At 36.3% G+C, this 21718-nt stretch overlaps 1 long non-coding RNA gene across 3 annotated transcripts in view; it reads right to left on the bottom strand.

The window, feature by feature from the left end:
- The window catches only part of LOC123546632 (uncharacterized), a 33704-nt gene extending 26304 nt beyond the window's left edge, over nt 1-7400 (bottom strand). The window contains exons 1-4 of one of the 3 annotated variants that reach the window (XR_006685518.2): nt 7028-7400; nt 6111-6250; nt 3269-3549; nt 1954-2170 (exon numbers count right to left, since the gene is read on the bottom strand). This is a non-coding gene — a long non-coding RNA (uncharacterized LOC123546632). The remainder of the gene's footprint in view (nt 1-1953; nt 2171-3268; nt 3550-6110; nt 6251-7027) is intronic. The other 2 variants (XR_006685517.2, XR_006685516.2) reach the window with 2 other exon arrangements.
- Nucleotides 7401-21718: the final 14318 nt, after the last annotated feature.

Raw genomic sequence — 21718 nt, 5'->3', positions numbered from 1 at the left:
GGTGATGGTAAAACTTCACATATTGATAATGAATCTGATGAAATATAAAAACAAAGAAAAATGTTGTGGGGGGGGGGGATGCATAATTGGGTGACTGGTGAAGGCGCGAGGGGGGGGGGCGGGGGGTAGGACAACATTGCATGTTGAAAAAATTCGAGGAAGATTTAAGATTTAAACAAGGCAGTCTGAACGACAGCTAAATCCCCCGCCACTGTTATGGATAGTGAAAGGGTAAACCTTTGACCTTGAGCTGTGACCCTGACCTTGAACTGGTATGACTGACTCATGCATCCTGCACATCATCTTGATGAGGTGATCATTTTACCAAAGTTTCATGAAAATCCTTCAAGGGGCTTAAGAAATACAGAGCTCAAACATTTGACCTTGAGTTTAGGAGATACAGAGTGGACACAAAATGGAAGGCTCAAACTTTTGTGACCTGGACCTTGAGCCGGCATGGCTGACTCATGAGTTCTGCATATTGTCTTGATGAGGTGATCATTTGACCAAGGTTTCATATGAATCCTACAAGGGGATTAGGAGATACAGAGGGAACATAAAATGGAAAGCTCAAGCCTTTGACCCTGAGTTGTGATCTTCATGTTTCAATTTAATGTCTGCATTTGTCTTGCAGAAAGTAACTTGCACACAAAACTTTAACCAGAATTCCAAAAGGGGGCATAATTTGTCCAAAATACATGTCAAAGTTATGGGACTTGACCCAGTGAGGTTGGTAATTGATACAGAAAAAGAAAAAATAAGTTTCAACTCTATATGCCCTTAAGTAATAGCTATATGTACTTGCACACAAAACTTTAACCAGGATTTTCTAAATCTAAAAGTGGGCATAACTTGACCAAAATGCATGTCAGAGTTATGGGACTTGATGCTATCAGCTATCCGAAGACACATTTGAAGTTTCAATTCAATATCTTAATTACTTTTGGAGATAGTAACTTGCATGTAAAACTTTAACAAGGATTTTCTAAGTCCAAAAGGGGGCATGATTTGGCCAAAACACAAGTGAGAGTTATGGGATTTGATCCAGTGAGGTTGGTATTTGACCTAGAAAAAAAAAGGTTTCAAATCTATATGCCTTTAAGTAAAAGCTTTATGAACTTGCACACAAAACTTTAACCAGTATTTTCTAAGTCCAAAAGGGGGTATAATTTGGCCAAAATGCATGTCAGAGTTGTGAGACTTGCTGCTATCACCTAGTTACATAACCCCTAAGACACATGTTAAGTTTAAATTCAATATCTGCATTACTTTTGGCGATAGTAACTTGCATGTAAAACTTTAACCAGGATTTTCTAAGTCCAAAAGGGGGCATAATTTGGCCAAAATACATGTCAGAGTTATGGAACTAGACCAAGCGAGGTTGGTAATTGACCTAGAAAAAGAAAAAAAAAGTTTCAAAGCTATATGCTTTTAAATGATAGCCATATGTACTTGCATGCAAAACTTTAACCAAGGTGTGACGCCAACACCGACGCTGACGCTGATGCCAGGGTCAGTATAATAGCTAGACTTTTCTTTGAATAGTCAAGCTAAAATCAAAGGTTGCCAAAAAACTTTAACCAAGAAAGCTCACGCCGACCCTTGGGCAAGTAGAATAGCACCCCTATTTTCCGAATAGTGGAGCTAAAATGAGAAAGTGCATCAAAACTTTAACCAAGGTGTGCACGCGGAAAGGCACCGATGCCTGGGCGAGTAGGATAGCTCTCCATGGAGCTAATAATAGATACATCAAACAACCATACATATTACAATAAACACATCAGTCTCTTATTAAAATAATAATACATGTTAAAATATTGTTGTGTGTAGTGGCACACTGTTGTTATTAAACACAGTACTTCAGACATATACTTGAAATATATGTTAAACTTAATATGCATTGAAGTATACAATTACATATTATACATGTACATAACAAACACATATGCTTACCAAGTTCTGGACTAAATGCACCAACACTAGCTGACACCACCAATTCCATCACAACAAACTCAGCTGCACAGTCTCTCTGTGATCTTGAATTCACCAATACTAGCTGACACCACCAGTTTTATCACAACAAACTCGGCTGCACAATCTCTCTGTGGTCTCCAGTTTCATCACAACAAACTCAGCTGCACAGTGAATCTCTGCGATTCGGGTTAATGGTCTGCAAATGATAGATTGTTAAATGTGTAATTAAAGGAGACAGTGATATGCGAGAAGAGTGCCATTTATGAAACATGGACTTTACTCAAAATATACTAATCTGTCTAAATCAGAAAAGTCCAAAACTGAAAAGGTTAAAATCATTATTTACAGTGATAAGTTTCGTAGTTGTAGGTGAAAAATGTCACAGTTATGTAGCAGAAATTACCATATTTATAGTACCCTATAGATAACTCTAGAAACTTCTAAGGGCCATAACTATGGTGTTACTTGGGCAATCTGTAACTGAAACATGATGTGCCACATTTCCCTATAGTGGTATGTATATTAAGTTTTATTTGAATATTCCAAACCACTTCCTAGATATGACTCTGGACGGATGGACAGAAAGGTGCCGCCAAAACTATATCCGCCGCCTTTGGTGGGGGATAATAATCTCGTTAGAGGACCACTAGGCAATTTTACAACATACCAAATACCAAAAGCGTAGGCCTTGGAGTTTCAGACAAGAAGATTTTTAAAGTTTTTTCCTATACAAGTCTATGATAAACTTGGGACCCACCGGGGTGGGGTATCTTTTCACCCCAGGGGCATAAATTGAATAATCTTCGTAAAGGATCATAGGATGATGTTACATGCCAAATATCCAGGCTCTGTGCCTTGCGGTTTTGGACAGGAAGACTTTAAAGCTTTTCTTTTCTGTTGCCATGGCAACCAGAATTCTGTGTGGAATTCAATTGTTTGAATATTTTTGAAAGGGGACCAACCGAAGATCATTCCTGTGAAGTTTGGTGTAAATCTGCCCAATGGACTTGAAGTTTTTTAGAAAATGTTGCCGGACGGACAACAGAAATAAAGCTGTCACAAAAGCTCACCATCAGCCTATGGCTCAGATGAGCTACTAAACACACCAGTCTCTTACTTAAATAATAATACATGTTAAAACATATAGCTGTGTGTAGTGATCACATGTATTGCTGTTATTTAACACAATACTTCAGACATATACTTGAAATATATGTAAACTTACATATTCATTAAAATATGCAATTACACATACTTTATAATGATGATGTACATAACAAACACATACGCTTACCAAGTTGTGGACTAAATGCACCAACACTAGCTAACACCTCCAGTTTCATCACAACAAACTCGGCTGCACAATCTCTCTGTGACCACCAGTTTCATCACAACAAACTCAGCTGCACAATCTCTCTGTGACCACCAGTTTCATCATAACAAACTCAGCTGCACAATCTCTCTGTGACCACCAGTTTCGTCACAACAAACTCAGCTGCACAATCTCTCTGTGACCACCAGTTTCATCACAACAAACTCAGCTGCACAATCTCTCTGTAATCAAAGTTAGTGGATCTGCAAATGATTAAATTGTTAAATGTGTAATTAAAGAATGAGACAGTGATATGTGAGAAGACTGCCATTTATGAAACATAAACTTTACTCAAAATACTCTTAATCTTATTAATAAATAGTTTTATGTATTCAAGTAAAGACTAATTTTACTTCACAAAATTGTTTTTTATCATGTAGATGTTTATCTAAAGCAATGTGTTACACCTTACACAAGACAGTCCAGACACCACAATCATCTGGCACTTCAGATTCCATCTACTACAGCTGATTATTATAAAAATTCAATTTTCCCTAGAACAGTTGTTCAGTGTATGAACACATTACCATCTCGTGTAGTCATGTAGTGTTGAAACAGTCTCTGGATTCAAATCAGCACTGGCGACATTGATGTACACAGTAATTTATGTACGTATCTTATATAATTACAAGTTAAGGGAATTAAAGGCCCACAATGCCTTTATTTGTTCATAATGTGGCTGCCACATTTTTTGTTATTAACACAAGATATGTCTATTTCTTGTTAATCCATATGTCTCGATACGAGAACTCTACTTTAAAAGGAAGATACACCAAGTCATTATCTAATTATATTATACTAAAGTTATATCCAGAAAGCGAAGATTGCTAAAAATAATTAAGTAAGAAAGGAGCATACTGGCAGTAATTCTGTAAAAAATACAATTAAGAGTTATGGGGATTGTAACCACACATGCAGATAGTGACTATAAAGAAATATTTCAATTTCAAGTCATTATCTTTTAAAGTACAAAAGATATGTCTATAAACGAAGCTTTCGAAAAAAATTAACATGAAAATAATTCCAAGTATAACAACTTGATGACCTTGACCTTGGGTATACTGAGCCCCAGCCCCTGCACATACTTTGCTTGTATGTTGGACAATGTTTATGTGAAGTTTGAGTAAGAAATAAGCAATAGTAACAAAGATATGTCAGAAAAACAAAGGTTTCCGAAAAATTTTAACCTTAAAAAAATCTAAGTATAACACCTTGATGACCTTGACCTTGGGTATAATGGGCCCAGCCCTTACACATACTTATTAAATTGTTTGTATGCTGGACAATGTTTATGTGAACTTACAGTAAGATGATAGGCAACAGAAACAGATATGACAGAAAAACAAAGGTTGCCGAAAAACTTCAACCTTAAAAAATAACCAAAGTATAACACCTTGGTGACCTTGACCTTAAGTATAATGGACCCAGCCCCTGCACATACTTTGTTTGTATGCTGAACAATGTTAATGTGAAGTTACAGTAAGATAATTATAAGCAATAGTAACAAAAATATGACAGAAAAACAAAGGTTGCCAAAAAACTCTTAAAAATAATCTAAGTATAACACCTTGCTGACCTTCACCTTGGGTATAATGGGCTCAGCCCCTGCACATACTTTGTCTGCATGCTAAACAATGTTAATGTGAAGTTACAGTAAGATATAAGAAAAACTAGAATGTGTATTGGTACATTTGTCACAAATAAGGGGCAATAATTCAAATGTTTGCAGTCTTAATGGGGTATAGCCTCAACAAACCTTTTATGAAAAGGATTCATTATTCTAGCCCATATACTTTTTGAGCTATGAGCATCACAAACAAAAAATCCACTATTTTGGCTATTTCAAGGGCCATAACTCTGTAATAAGCGCTAAGTTCTCAAGAAGAATGCCAAGTGTGCAAGGTCACATCATGATAAAGACTTAAGCAAGGCTTCATGAATTTACATCAAATACTTTTTGAGCTAGGCACATAGTTAGGTGCAAATGTGCATTTTATTACTATTTCAGGGGCCATAACTTTAAAAATAGGGAGTGGAGCCAGCCACAATATAAGAAGTGTGCAAGTTTATATCATGATATCAGTTTTCAACCATTTATATCAAATACTTTTTGAGCTAGGCATGTCAGAAGGTGAAAATGTGCATTTTTTACTATTTCAGGGGCCATAACTCTGAAAATAGGAGGAGGAGCCAGACAAAAAATAGGAGGTGCACAAGTTCATATCATGATAAAGACGCATGCAAGGTTTCATCAATCTATATCAAATACTTTTCGAGCTAGGCGCGTCACGAACTTCGGACGGACGGACAAGACCAAATCTATATGCCCCCACCACTCAATGGAGGGGGTGGGGGTGTATACAAAAGTTGGCGAAAAACTTTAACCAAGAAAGATCACGCCGATGCCGGGGCGAGTAGAATAGCTCCCCTATTCTCCGAATAGTGCAGCTTAAAAAAGAGAAAGTGCATCAACATTTTAACCAAGGTGTGGACGCGGAAAGACACCGACACCAGGGCGAGTAGGATAGCTTTCCGTCCAGGTAATAATAGATACATCAGACAACCATACATCTTACAATAAAAACATCAGTCTCTTATTAAAATAATAATATATGTTAAAACATATAGTCGTGTGTTGTGGCACACTGTTATTAAACACAATACTTCAGACATATACTTGAAATATATGTTAACTTACATATGCATTTAAGTAGAGCTATACAATTACACATTATAAATGTACATAACAAACACATATGCTTACCAAGTTGTGGACTAAATGCACCAACAGTAGCCAACATCACCAGTTTCATCACAACAAACTCAGCTGCACAATCTCTCTGTGGTCTCCAGTTTCTTCACAACAAACTCAGCTGCACAATCTCTGTGATTCAGGTTAATGGTCTGCAAATGATTAAATATATATAATTGATATATATAATGAATATATATAAATAAACAAAAATAAAAACGAGACAGATATGCGAGAAGACTGCCATTTATGAAACACGTACATACTTTACTCAAAATATACTCGGATACTAATCTGTTTAAATCGGAAAAGTCCAAAATTGTAGAGGTTAAAATCATTATTAAAGTGATATTTTAGAGAACCTATGATCTAATCATGACAATACATTTTTAAATGATCCTTGTTAATACATAGTATTATGTATGCAAGTTAAGACAATCACTTGTCCAGACCTAACAAAACCACACGCTGGGACAAAAAAAAATATGACCAGACTGATAAGTCCCTTGTTTTCATCCTAAATGAGTCCAAAATGAAAAATATGTTGGATGAAAACAATGGCTTTTATCAGTGTGGTCATATTTTTTGGTTGTTCTAGGTTCGATACTCGTGCCTGTGAACAAAATGGCGCCAACTAAGAAGATGCTATTTTAGGGGATATTGAACAGTGTTGAATGGATTTTCCTGGAAAATGGTTGGGCACCCAACAAGTCATAACAAATGCTTGATCACTGTAAAAATTAGTATTCAATTGTTGCCAAATTACTCTCGAAAAATATTGGCGGGAAGTCAAGCCTCGAAAAGCGCAGCATTTCCCTAAGTATTTAAAAAAAAAAAATATATTCACATTAGGCAACCAAAATGAAATTTCGAACATTCAACTAAAACTAGGAAAGCAAACATTTAAATAATTCTATCAATTTTGTTACCTTTCCTTTTTTCATTCTTGGTCCTTCGTTGTCCGTCTTCTCCTTGAAACTGAACAGTTAGCGTGAAAATATGTTTCACGTGTTCACACTTTTGCGCACCACTGGCGACAGAGTAAAACACTGTACGTTATCTGCTATTCAAGGATCTTAATTAAACCGGAGTGCAGGATTGCTACGCTTCATTTCAAATATCAATTTATTCCCCAGCCATTTCCATAAAATACAAATCTAACATACTGAATTTGAAATATGATCTTTTACGTGTTGAACCCGTGTACCGTCGGTCGTCACCGTTGCATCCATCTTTTAAGAGCCACACAAATTGTCCCTTCAATATAAAACTTGCATTACTCCCACAGCCTGGAACTTAAACCGATATTAACCTGTGTCACATCATTGTTCTCATATGTATATCTTTTTAAACTTTACACACCAATATCTATTGCTGTCTTAATAAATTACATACATTAAAAATATGTACATTTGCCATTGTATAAACCAAGTGACAAACAGTAGCACAATAACGACTATAAAGTATACATCACTGATGACTATTTTCACCTGGTAAAAAATATATATGAGCCGCACCATGAGAAAACCAACATAGTGCCTTTGCGACCAGCATGGATCCAGACCAGTCTGGTCGGGATATATGCTGTTCGCTAACTGTTTCGCTAACTGTTTCTCTAATTGAAATAAGCTTTGAAAGCGAACAGCATGAATCCTGACCAGACTGCGCGGATACGCAGGCTGGTCTGGATCCATGCAGGTCGCAAAGCCACTATGTTGGTTTTCTCATCGCACGGCTCATATTTACATTTCATTTCTTTTTTGCCGAGGTTAAGAATCACACCGGTACAATTTAGGAAATATGGCAACTTTTCCAGCTTTTAGTGGCGGAGACAGACTCTAGTGAGCCCAAACGTTTTTTTTTCTAAGAAAAATACCCAGTGGGTCAAGTGACCCCAAAAGCCTGCCTCCACCCTTGGGAGAGCCAAAATGTGAACTTTATTTGGAGGTGGTATTTATCCACGGGTTAAACTACTGTGTTTTTAAAATGGGAAACAAAACATGTGGTCATTAGAGCCGGGTGGTCTCTGTTCAGAGGTGGTCTTTAACACAGGTTTGACTGTATCTCAATTGGTGATTTGTCGTTGAATAAATTCAATGTTTGTCGTTCAGTTACGTCACGGGGCTGCTGCCCATTTGATCAGTATATAAATACGCATATGAACGACAAACAATTATTTTAACCAAGAGCAAAACATATCTGAGATATATTTTTTCGATTCTAACATGTTATTAGGGGTTATTATCTGCATCTTTAAACATATTAACAAAATATATTCCTGTTTTGTGTGGTTTTCTTTTTTTGCGCGCCGCTGTGACGTCATTAACGTAAGTGTCGGTTGTATTTCATAGAAATATATATACGGTGTTCTGATCATGAAAATATTGGCAATGATGCATTCCATAATTTTATTTTTGTATGAGAATACCGGTATGCTAAAAAGAGAGAGTTTTTTAATGATTGGTCTGATTTTGTCTAAACAAGCAGCAAAACTCCTCGGACCAGTACCTGATATCACATTAGCACATACATGTATCATATGCCATATCTAAAGGTAAACTTAATGGGATTTCGCCTCAATAAGCAGTTTATGAAAAGGACTCATTATTCTAGGCCATATACTTTTTGAGCTATGAGCATCACAAACAAAAAATCCACTATTTTGGCTATTTCAAGGGCCATAACTCTGTAATAAGCGCTAAGATTCTCAAGAAGAATACCAAGTGTGCAAGGTCACATCATGATAAAGACTCAAGCAATGTTTCATCAAATTACATCAAATACTTTTAGAGCTAGGCATATAATTAGGTGAAAATGTGCCTTTTTTGACTATTTCAGGGGCCATAACTTTAAAAATAGGGAGTGGAGCCAGACGAAAAATAAGAGGTGTGCAAGTTTATATCATGATTAAGACTCATGCAAGGTTTAATCAATTTGTATGTAAAACATTTTAAGTTAAGAGCATCACAAGGTGAATATGTGCATTTTTGACTATTTCAGGGCCATAACTCTGGAAATAGGTGGTAGACCCAGCTGAAAAATAGGAGTTGCGCACGTTCATATCATGATAAAGACTCATGCAAGGTTTAATAAATTCATATTAAATACTTTTTGGGCTAGCGTGTCACAAGGTGAAAATGTGCATTTTTGCCTATTTCAGAGGACATATCTCTGGAAATAGGGGGCGGACCCAGATGAAAAATAGGAGATGCTCAAGTTCATATCATGATTAAGATTCATGCAAGGTTTCATGAATCTATATCAAATACTTTTTGAGCTAGGCGTGTCACAAGGTGAAAATGTGCATTTTTTAATATTTCAGGGGCCATAACTCTGGAAATAGGGGGCGAGGCCAGACGAAAAATGGGAGGTGCGCAAGTTCATATCATGATAAAGACTCATGCAAGGTTTTATCAATTTATATCAAATACTTTTTGAGCTAGGCGCGTCACGAACCTCGGACGGACGCACGCACGCACGGAAGCACGGACAAGACCAAATCTATATGCCCCCACCACTCATATGGGCACAAAAAAACTTGTGTAACAAGAAATTAGGTGATGTGATTTCCAAATTTTAGTTTGAATGCAAACGCGCAGTTCCGTATCATAAATCACGTAGCAGATTAACGTATGTGACTAGATAGCCTTGTTGTGAGAACGAGTCGCATTCCGAGAGGATACATGTACGTCACATGACTGACCAATCAGAAAATGCAAACCTTCAATTATAACGGTATCAAACTTGTTTTGGTGTGTAAACCATGACTACGGTAGAAGAGCAGGTCAGTTTAAAATGCGAATGGAGGTTCCCGACAACATGCTTGATTTTGATATTTGAATAACTGACAGTCTTCGTGAAAATTGCAAGTTTATTTTTTTTTTCAGTTCCGAAACGAACAAAAAACACATGTAAGTTCCATAACGCATCTTACCATCCGACTGTTTCAAGCGATATTCTTCGTATGACATACTGCATACTGCATGACTTTTGTTAGTGAAGTTTGATGTTTGTGAATGTAAATTATAACAAGCAAATTCAGTGAATTTATATCCCCCACCGTGTCAGTTGTTTTGTAAATGAGGAAACTATCTTTTGTAAGATATAATAGTAATTAAGAGAATCTGACGAAAGTAACGCGCGTACCACTACCCTATGGTGATCTATACTTGCTTAAACTTAATAGTTTCATGAAGATCCATCAATTTACGAATTTCGAAACAATTAAGGGTCTATATTTATCAGTTTCTGAAGAGATCCACACGAATGGTGCGAACGCTACAACATCTCTCTACAGTGATATGCATTTGTATTAAATTTCATGAAGATCCATCAATAGATTACTGTGTTATTCGGTATATTATGGATTGTGAAACAATAAACTGTGCAATAATTATGAAGTTACTGAAGTGATCCTGATATAATTGCACATAAACCACCGCCCTTTAGTGATCTACTTTCGTGTAACGTTCCATGAAGATCAATCAATAGATTACTTAGATACGGTCAAAAAATCATATTTTTTTTACCAAATTGGGTAAAAACTCTGCTTTTACTAGATCACGGGGGAAAAGATTGTATTTGCACAAAGATTATGGGCTAATCAATAATTACATAAGATTTGGCGGTCCTAGCTAAAATAGTTTTTGAATTGCAAGCATTTTCAATTTCAGCCGGACTGCCGCACACGGACAGACGGACAAATAGCCGGACGGACAACGCCAAACCTATATCACTCCACCTTCAGCGGGGGATAATATTTGTCAAAAAGATCTTTCACAAGAACAAAATAAATATGGATGAATTATGAAGAAGTGTAATGTTTGGAAAAAGAGCCATTTGTCATTCGTGTGGTAACCCTGTTGCATAGTAAAGATGTAGCATCCTGTTGCAAAATAAGGATGAAGGGATTGATAGATTAAAACTACCTACTGATGGATAGTAGCAAACGGTTCACCATTATCATGGTAAATACATATGAATGTATGGAAGGCCGGTGCGCCAAGCAAGCTGTCGTGCGCTTCCACACATGCTATACCCAACTGCCAAATGTTAAATGCGAAATACTTTATGTCAAATGCTAATTGCTGAATGCCAACTATTATATAAACTGTAATTGTTTGAGTGCGAAATGCCCATTAAGAAATATACAAAAATGGCGATTGTTGAGTGTTGTTCTCCGTTTAGACTACGTTACGTAATACAGTTTCAGTGCCATGTTAAAATAACCATTAAACATGCTATTGCTTTAAATCATAGTAAAAGAACATCGTATTTCCAAATAACTGAAGATTGCATTCATTTATTCAAGAGCTATATAGGCACAAAGAATAAATGAATTTTTATTCTTTGTGTCAAATGAATTTGACATGGCAATTAGCGCAGTTAGTGTATCACAATTAGCCTGCTTCCATAGATGTAACGATTAATCGTATTTTTTACTTTTTCATGTTTACGGAAACGTAGATTTCAAATAGGGTTCACTACAATACCACGTACAGCGTTAACTGTGTCTTCGTAAAGGTCTGATAAACAGAAACCCGCCTTTCACAATAAAAATAATTGTTTAAAATATAAAAGATTTCGCTAATCATGGGTGGCGGTAGTGGCGTTCAAAAATATACAACGCGTCTTACATCACCGCTTCATGCGTTAGCAGGGACTTCTAGATCTGCGGTTGAGTGACTGCTGCCACTGAAATCACTGGCTTTGTACGTTTATGAGTTTGAACACTAAATAATATCGCGTGTACACATGCATGCGCACAAAAAAAAAAGGCCAATGCGTGATATGCGAAACAGTCTCCAAGTGAGCATGCAATAGTTTTTAAGTGCGCTTGCAAAGTAAAACTACCCGTTATAATATATCCTTTCTGTGTCACCGTAGATAGCATATATAACGTGTTATGCGGCAAATAGCACAATATGCTTATTTTAGGAAAAAGTGCGTGTATGGTATATAAGTGGAAGCAATACATACAATTCAGATATATGGAATCACGTTGAATTATTTCCCTTACCTTGCGTAATAATACAGAGGTGTTATATTTTGTTCTTGTCGGACTCGATCATCTACTGGTGGTTGGTTCCATTCACGTATGATCGAAGGCAAAATGGAGGGGTCGTATTAAATAGATTTAGCATGTATACCATGGATACCTTCAGAGTTTGTCAGGGAGCAATGTTGCAACCAGCCTCGGGAACCAAATACTACAAATATACTAGTAATTATGAGAGAAAATGATGTGTTTGTTTTGCCGGCATTTTATAAGATAAAGCGAGTTCTAGTTTTGACTTGCAACAGAGACTTCGCTAGCTGACAGAAGAGGGAATTCACCATTTAAGCAATGCTGCTGCGTTGAACTAAATGTAAAGTTGAATTTGGGCTACAAACTGCGCTAATCTGAAATTGGACTAATTAATTATTTTTGTTCGGTTTCAATTAGATCTACAGTAAGTAGAAATTCTATACATTTTCACACAATATATTTCAGTATAACTAGACCGGACTTACCAGTTAAGTAATTTGATAAAGAATAGAATCTACACGAAAACGCTATAAAATCTGACGTGATAGATCTATCATAAAGTTTAATGTTTGATTTATTAAAAACAAACATAAACGCAGCAATATTTTCATAAGATGTGTTAAGGTAGCATTTGCTAATCTAAAAATTTCGATGCGGACAATCGTGACTTATTTTTGAATCCTAAACGGCGACGCACGATGTTACGATACTGAAAACGCAATAACGCGATGGCGAAATGATGAAACAACGATGGTACGATGGAGAAAACGTGATAGAACAATGATAAATTCTCGATAGTACGATGCTGAAATATTTATATAATATCGCGTTTTTACCATCGTGCCATCGCGTTTTCACCAAAATACAATCGTACCATCACATTTTCAACATCGTATCATCGCGTTATCACCATCGTACGATCGCGTTTTCATCATCGTGCCATTACGTGATTACCGCCGTACAATCTTACCATCGCGTAATTACCATCGTACCATCGGGTTTTCACCATCATGCCATCGCCTTCCGGTTAGGGCATAGTTTCCTGTACATACATTTTCAGCAATGGATGAATGTATCTATATAGGACGATGGTAAAAACGCGATGGCAGTTGGTGATAATGCGATGGTACGACTGTGATAACGCGATGGCACGATTTTTTCAGTTTCAGTTACGTTTTCACTATCGTACCATCGTTGTTTTATAATCGTGCCATCGCGCCATTTGGTTTCCACCATCGTACAACATCGTGCATCGCGGTTAAGGATTCAATATTAAAGTCACGATTGTTCAAGCGGTTCGCAAACATACGCATATATCACAAAAGACAGAGTAGCGATCATTCTTAGTGCAAGCCGTCTGCAAATCAGCGACACTGACAACACGGTATGTTATTCCGAAAGTATAATAATAATAATAATAATAATATCAAGTTAAAGTTAATCTCTAACATTACTCTTTGGAAGCATAGAACACAAACAAGCAAAATAATTTTCAGATGCAATATGACTGAGTCTGTTCTTGAGATATACATGTAATGAAAACTGCAACACTTCTAATGCTTTAGGGGAGGGGTGGTCTAGAGGATAAGGTGTCGGCCGCTCAGTTTAGGGTCATGGGTTCGAGCCCCACTGGGGTTACGACCATGACTTCTCATAAGACACCAGTACTGTTTTTTGTCCAGGAAGCGGACTCGAGAGTGGTTACAATAAGCTTAAAGTTTTCATCACAATCGAGCTAAAACAAATTAGAAGCTAGTATAAACCAATGGTCCAACCCTTTGAATAAAATATCAGCAGACTCGGTTTGACTGAATCTGTTCATGAAACATCGCACTGGCTATATGTCAATATTGAAAGGGATGCATAATCCCATAGGAACACAAATAAATCTAGTAGTAGATGATTGCCACAGCCGACTTGTAAGCATCAAAGCCAGGAATGGTAACTTTATGGCCCGGCAGTAAACTCCATAATACAACTAAATGAGGAAATAATGAAAATCTTAGATAATTACAGGCGATCTGTACTTGTTTGAACTAAGCGTGTGCATCTGTTTGGATAATCTAGACTGTGGTACTTGAATGTGTAACTTCTAAAGTTGTTTGCAACAAGATGATGGTAGATTTTATAAAACATTGCTGGACGGAAATCTGATCTGGTATGTTCAAGAGAGAGTGCCATCCCAGTTTTTCCTGAATGTCTGTTACACTGGAGAGAAGTTCACAAAGTTCATATGTATATTCCAGTTTAGATAGGCCTATGATTTTTGCGTCGACAGCCGGAGACGTATTCTTGGATATGGCCGTGAAGTATGTAGACTATAGCTACTCAGTTTTGATAACAATTTTGGTGATAAAAAAGTAGGCTATAACATGACGGCTAGTCGGACAATAAAATTATATGCTCTGATGCTGCCTGCTTTTTTTCTTGCTGAACCGAGATTTTGCTGCATTTACCAGTCATTTTATAAACATGTTTGTGGTAGATAGCCTGAGTTTCCGTAGAAAGCGGTTATTTATGTAAAGTAAATCTAGATTCTATAATTAAATCTATATCAAGTATTATTTAAACGCTCTACTTGACGAAAGTGCACAGTTACTTCCCTTTAACTAAGTGCGCCATTTGCACAGGAGCATCTTATCGCATTTGTCGTCTGAGATTCTTGTTGACAACAAGAATAATACAAGTCAGAATAAAGTGTAACACATATGTTTTCTACTAACATTTGAGGTACATGCTCTGTAACTAGTGTTTAGGACATGAATCATGATTGTAAGTCAGGGTTTTCCCTCAGGTTTTTTATTTGGGAGTCCATGGATTCCCATGGCTGCTAATTTAAGGGTCCCTAATAATTTTTGGGGGTCCACAAATTATTGATCTTGAAAATGGACATTATTACTATAAAAATTTACCCTAAAACCGAATGGACTTAATTGTATCTTTTTAATTTAGATAGCAGCTGATTCAATATTTCGGAATGGTATCTTTCAAAATGGCATGAGCTTCTCAATTCAGACTGATTACAAAAGGTGTGATAGTCTTTTTGTTATGATCAAATAGCCAGTAATTACCGGCAATTAACGTGTCACCTCGTGTCAATTATGTTGTTCACAGTTTTATCTCGGTTAAAGATAATACTCGATCCTTAATTAGTATCATAATTTCTGTGATTTATTAATATTTTTTCATCAAAATACTTTAAATTTAGGCAGTGGCTAGAGAACCGGAATCGGTTCCCTAGACTGCGAACTTATTCGTCCGGAACCGGTTCTCTAAGCAAAATACCGTGCATAGGCTACCCTTACAGAAGCAACCCTGTGTGGTGTACATGCTGCGTATTTGCTGTGTATATGCCGCGAACACAGTAGTACGCCAGAGGAGTACATTTTACATACACCGCATGCCGCGTACATGCCGCGTACTATTTCGACGAGTACACAGCATGTACGCAGGAGGTCACTAGTACACTTCAAGTACGCAGCACAGACTCTGAAAATTTAAGGAGTACACTGCATGTACGCAGGAGGGACTTGTACAAGAAAATAGTACACTGCATGTACACCGCAACTACTTCGAAATTTATAACACTTATATTTAGTTGCATTAAAGTTGTTTCCCCTTGATGCAGTTACGCCATTTTCTTCAGATGTTTACCAAATTACATGCTACAAAAATTGATTAATTTCATTGAAAAGTGGATGAAGAAAAGCATACTAATTTATTTGATAACATCAATCTACATTATTTTGGTAAGGGTAAATACTTATTGATGCATGTCACTTATCTTTTTTCTGTTTTTTTCTGTCCAAATGATCAGCATTTGCATAAGAAAGTTGGTGGGGTAAGGAATTTACATTATCACAGCAGTTTCGCCATTAGAGTACACAGCATGTATGCAGCAGGAGTACACAGCATGTACGCCGCAGGACTCGGGCCAGGAGTACACAGCATGTACGCCGCAGGAGTACACAGCATGTACGCTGCAGGAGTACACAGCATGTACGCCGCAGGGGTAGTACACTGCAGGCTCATTTGCATGTGAAAAGTGTATGTGCCGCGTACATGCTGCGTACTATTTCCTGCATATTAAATTCCTCCAGCGTACATCCTGTGTACTATGTAGTCCACAGCATGTACGCAGCAAGTAGTACGCGGCAGAGCTCATTTGCATGTCAAAAGTGTACTACAAACGTACTATCGGTGTATGTGCGGTGTATATCCTGCGTACTATTTAAAGCCCTTGATTTCAGTACACATCATGTACGCATCATATACGCTGTATGTACACAGCAAGAGTACGCAGCAGGCCTTTTTCTTCTGTAAGGGTAGGGAACCGGAATTTTATTTCTATGCATAATGCTGCCGAAATCCACATTGTTTCTTGGTAAGTGTCATGCATATTATTATCTTAATTAAATTTACTATTCCCTTGCATTTAACTGCGTTTACTGTCTCCAAAAGTGTACTCGCCGCATATATACCGTGTCTGCCGTATTGGAATGATATAAACTAGTACGAATAAGTGCGTGAACTATACTTCGCAGTTTTTAAATGTTATTAAATTTTGCTTTAAACTTTTACTATATTTAAATTATTTAAATATAAAATAATATTGGTTTGTATTTGCGTCATTACATGTTTATAGATGAACAAATTAATTTAATTGCCCTTAAAACTTCATACAGATTCTTTAAATACTGGTTTGTAACACCTCGGCATTTCATGTTCAAAGATATGTAATCAATACTAATTAACAGAAATTATTTAATTTGTTTTAATCGTTTCTTTTATTGTCTTACACCTTTTAAGTTTAAATTTCAAGTTTATTTCGGCTTTCGCATTCATTCGTACTAGTTTATTTTATCATTCCAATATGGCGGACAGTATGCGGCGAGTACACTTCTTGAGACACAGTAAACACAAATAAATAACAGGGCATAGCTTGCTGAAATAGTAAAATTAATTAACTTATTAAGATAAAAACATGCACATGATACTTACGAAAAGAAACAAAGTGAATTTCGCCAGTTTATGCATAGAAATAAAATTCCGGTTCCCTAGCCTATGCACGTTACTTTGGCTAGAGAACTGGTTCCGGACGAATAAGTTTGCTGTCTAGGGAACCGATTCCGGTTCTCTAGCCACTGCCTTAAATTTATATGAAATTAATTTTGTTTAATAAAAAAATAAACCATTCGATCTTTTACGGAACGTAACGGCAATCTTAGATTTTAGCGGTGACAGTTAGCGCGGAGAAGTAGTTTCCCTTTACCAAAATGGCAAACATCGATAACAAAACTTGTTTTGAAGTTGGAAAATCGTCTACACCTGTGTATAATGAGCACCCATGATTCGGGGATGGTCCCGGTGGTAAAAAACTGCACATTTTATATGGGTATCTGCGCAAAGGAGGCTTCAGTGCAAAGGAGTTTCGTGACCGATTTTGCGGGTCCAGTGGGACGCAGAGGCACTAAAAAATGCGAGTTCAAAGCAGTAAAAGCACGTCAGGGACGCAGAAAACCTGTGTCCTGGAAAACCCTGGTAAGTGGTGGAGGTGAGGGGGGCGGGGTTGGGGGGGGGTGGAGTGGAGTCCATTAGGGAGCATTGGGACTGCTATAATCAGGAATGTATTTGCACAGTTCGACATTCGAGTAGACAAGCTTACTGTCGCTGAGTGGCTGCTTTTTAATTTTTTACTTTTGCAGCCACCGCGTCAGACGTTACAGTTTGACCGACACAATATAAAACAAACTGTATACGTCGGATTAGTTCGACTAACATTCGAGATAAAGACTATTTGGGTATTTATCAGATCATTAAATTAACTAAATTTGTATCATTGGATAATAGAAATATCAAGATGTAAATTTGGAGATTTGGAGAATTATTTGTTGAACTAAAGAAAACTAATATTATTAGCCTGGGATAGAAAATACCAAGGTCCCTACTGAGGCTCGAACAAGGCCTAAATTAAAATTTCTTTTGTTTTCCGCTTTCGCCCGACCCACAAGAATTGCGCCGGTCCAAAAAAAATTTTGACCAAAAAAGTATGATCATTTTTTTAATTTCTGTTCATTAAAATTTAATATTCTTTTTGTCACGTATCTTCTTGTTGAATTTGCAGTCTGGATCATGCATTAAATTTCATTCAGAGCGTCGTTGATCACCGAAATAATTATGTCAACCAAGATGTACTGACGTAATGTAATCGTGTCACCGATTATTTATTGTATCTCGTACATGAGTAGATGTCGATAAAATCCGTGGAGACCGAATGATTCTTCCATTTTTCCCGCCGTGTATTCAACTGGCACTTGGCTTTTATAATGCATTGAACTTTAACTCATGAATAATCCATGTGTTTCCGTAATTAATTTTTGGTGAATGAATTAAATAACGATAATCATTGAATTTAATAATTAATATCGCATGTTCAGATCCATCTCGTTGTTGTAAGATCATGGAGTCCTCTATGTTACCATGTCATTTCGTATTTCATGATGGGAAAATTGTCACGCATTAATATCATGATTTTCATTCAATTTCATGAAAAACTACTCTTACAACTTTTTTTAACGCCTAAGTAGCTGTTCTAAGCAAAACCAGGAAATGTATTTCCCATATTGAATGAATTTAAAACATTGTATTTGTTAAGAAAGATAAAACACACCTCAAGTAGAATTTATTTTTAATATTTTGTCATTATTACTTAATTTAACACATTTTAAACAATACATGTATTAATTCTTGATTTCAAGTGATAGTCAATGTTTTTACACTGACCTGTTGAATTAAACATATTAAAGGTAATGTATTAACACAATTAAATGAATTATTTTCAAAACATGTAAGACTTTATCAACAGACAATATTAGTAGAGCATATTACAAGATGGTCTCTTTATACTGAATTTATTAAAAAAGATAAATGAAGTAATGAAATGCAAGTCTCAGCAGAGTATTTTATCCTTTCTATTCAACAACCTATTTTAGACTAAGTCAAATTGACCAACGTCTCCATAAGCTGAAACAATGTTTTTGCACTAGTAAGTCACAACTGTATATAAATACCAAATATGACTAAATTTAATGCAAAGAGAAACATGTAATACATATATTTCTTTTATTCACATATTTCCTAATTCATAATAATTTTCTAATATAGGTTGTCTTTGATGCCAAGTATCGCCTTTTAGACAAGTTGCGTCCAGATGGCGCAGAGCCACCAATGACAGCCGTATATTGAGGCAAAGTTGATTATGGGTCCTAATGGAAGGAGGACTATTAGGTGACAGTGACTATCCTTGTAAGCAGTGGCTGTTGGTGCCATACTTGCATCACTGGCAGGCTCACACAAACTGAGTATAATAGGTAAGCTATAATTGTGAAAGCAATAAATAAATGATCTTCTCATAGAGTTATGTCATATATAATTTTTTACATATTTTGAGTATTTAATACACAAATAGTTTTACAAACTTACATAATGCCATGAATTGAAGAAGGATTTAACTTCATTTATTAAGTTGAAAAATTTTCCACTTTATATTAAATTATTTTGTATACAGAACAGAAATTTGGAGAAAAGAAGTGTTGAAAATACCATTTTCGATAAGAAAGCAACTGCAAAAGTTGTGCATTGTTAAACATGAAAACCATAAAGTATTGCAAAAAAAAAAAACAAACAATTTTGACATGTAATTAACATTCTGTATAGACTTGCCGCCTATTATTTATCAATAATTATCTGCTAAACAATTGACTTCAACAGTATTCTTGTATAATTTGACAATATAACTCAATATCTAAGAGTAATGGTATATAGTTTCAAAGTTATATAGTTTAAGTAGGTTGAATATAAAAAAAAAAAAAAAAAAAAAAAAAAAAACCAAAGAGGTACAAATTTTTCTAAGGTGGACGGATAGCTCAGTGGTTTGCACACTGGCCTTCCAATCCTGACGTCGGGGGTTCGATCCCCGGCAGCTACTCTGGAATTTCCAGAAACGCTTTTCAGTGTTTCCCACCCAACTAGAGGTGTACTGGTCAGGAACCTTGGCGATCCTTGAGTGTATCAGTGCTATACACTGGGCATGTTAAAGAACCAGGCTGTCTATTCGCAAGGAACTAGGCTAAGTTAGCCGGACAAGCCTGTATCTGATTTCTGATCTCTCTGTCGTGGGGGCTTTGTCTCACTCTGTCCCTCTGGTCAGATCGCTCTGTGTCTGTACTAGTAGAGGATGAATTATGCACCCTGTGTGGCTGCATTTGAACCATGTAAAGCGCCTTTGAACGTGAAATTGATCATGAAAAGGGCGCTATATAAATCTGGTATAATAATAATAATAAGTTACCAGGACCTCATGGAGAACAGCAATGATGTACGGGTCCAAATCAAAAGCCTAGTCCCTACAATTAAGTTGAATGAATTCTATCAAAAGTAAAATAATGAGGCTTAACAATTTCTAAAAGTATCAGAATTATGGAACCTCTGCATCACAAGTCAGATTATCAAACTAAACAAGAGCTGTTTGTTGGCATTGCATGTGACTATTCAAGAATTGATGGAAGTATGGGGACAAAATATTACCAGATATTTTAAGACAAAAGAATAAAAAAAGAAAAAAAACAAAATTTACCTGTATTAATTTTGTGGATTTGGATAAGTCTTGCACTGTATGGCAATGTTTGACCATGATGGTAAGCAAGTATTCAAAGTTTCAAAGCTATATTATATCAAACAGTTTAGACAAAATATGGAATGATATGCAAAACTTAATTAATTTCTATGTCAAAAAGAGGCTATAACTGAGCTTAAGTTCTTGTCTTAGTTTTGTAGTCTTGTCTACATATGTAAATTATGATAGAAAACAAGTGGTCAGTGTTTCAAAGTCATAAGACAAACATGTAAATAGGCAAAATATGGACTGGTATGAAAAATGTAACTGATTTCCAAGTTCAGAAATGGCCATAATTCAGCCAAAATAGTTGACAGAGTTATGTACTTTTGCCTACAGATGAACATTATGACAAATAACAAATGTTCAAAGTTTCAAAGCCACATGTCAGATAATTTTGACAAAACGCGGACCTGTACAAAAATTGTACCATTTTCTAATTTCAAAAAAGGCCATAATTCTGCCAAAACACTTGACAGAGTTGTGTATTCTTGCCTACAGGTAGAGACTGTTCTAATGAACAAGTGTTTAAAGTTTTAAAGCCACATGTCAAATAGTTCTTACAAAACATGGATTTGTATGAAATTTGAACCAATTTCCAAGAACAAAAAGGGCCATAATTCAGCAATAATACTTGACAGAGTTATGTACTCTTGCCTACAGGTGGAGACTGACTGTTATAATAAACAAGTGTTCAAAGTTTCAAAGCCACATGTCAAACAGTCAAATAGTTCTTACAAAACATGGGATTGTATGAAATGTGAACCAATTTCCAAGACCAAAAAGGGCCATAATTCAGCCATAATACTTAACAGAATTAAGCACTATTGCCTACAGGTAGAGACTGATATAATAAACGAGTGTTCAAAGTTTCAAAGCCACACGTCATACAGTTTTTACATAACATGGACTTGTATG

This window comes from Mercenaria mercenaria, chromosome 9 (genome assembly GCF_021730395.1).
Source record: "Mercenaria mercenaria strain notata chromosome 9, MADL_Memer_1, whole genome shotgun sequence".
In the NCBI taxonomy this organism is placed as follows: Eukaryota; Metazoa; Mollusca; class Bivalvia; order Venerida; family Veneridae; genus Mercenaria; species Mercenaria mercenaria.
Note: the sequence above shows the minus strand (reverse complement) of the source record. Positions and strands in the feature narration are given on the sequence as shown.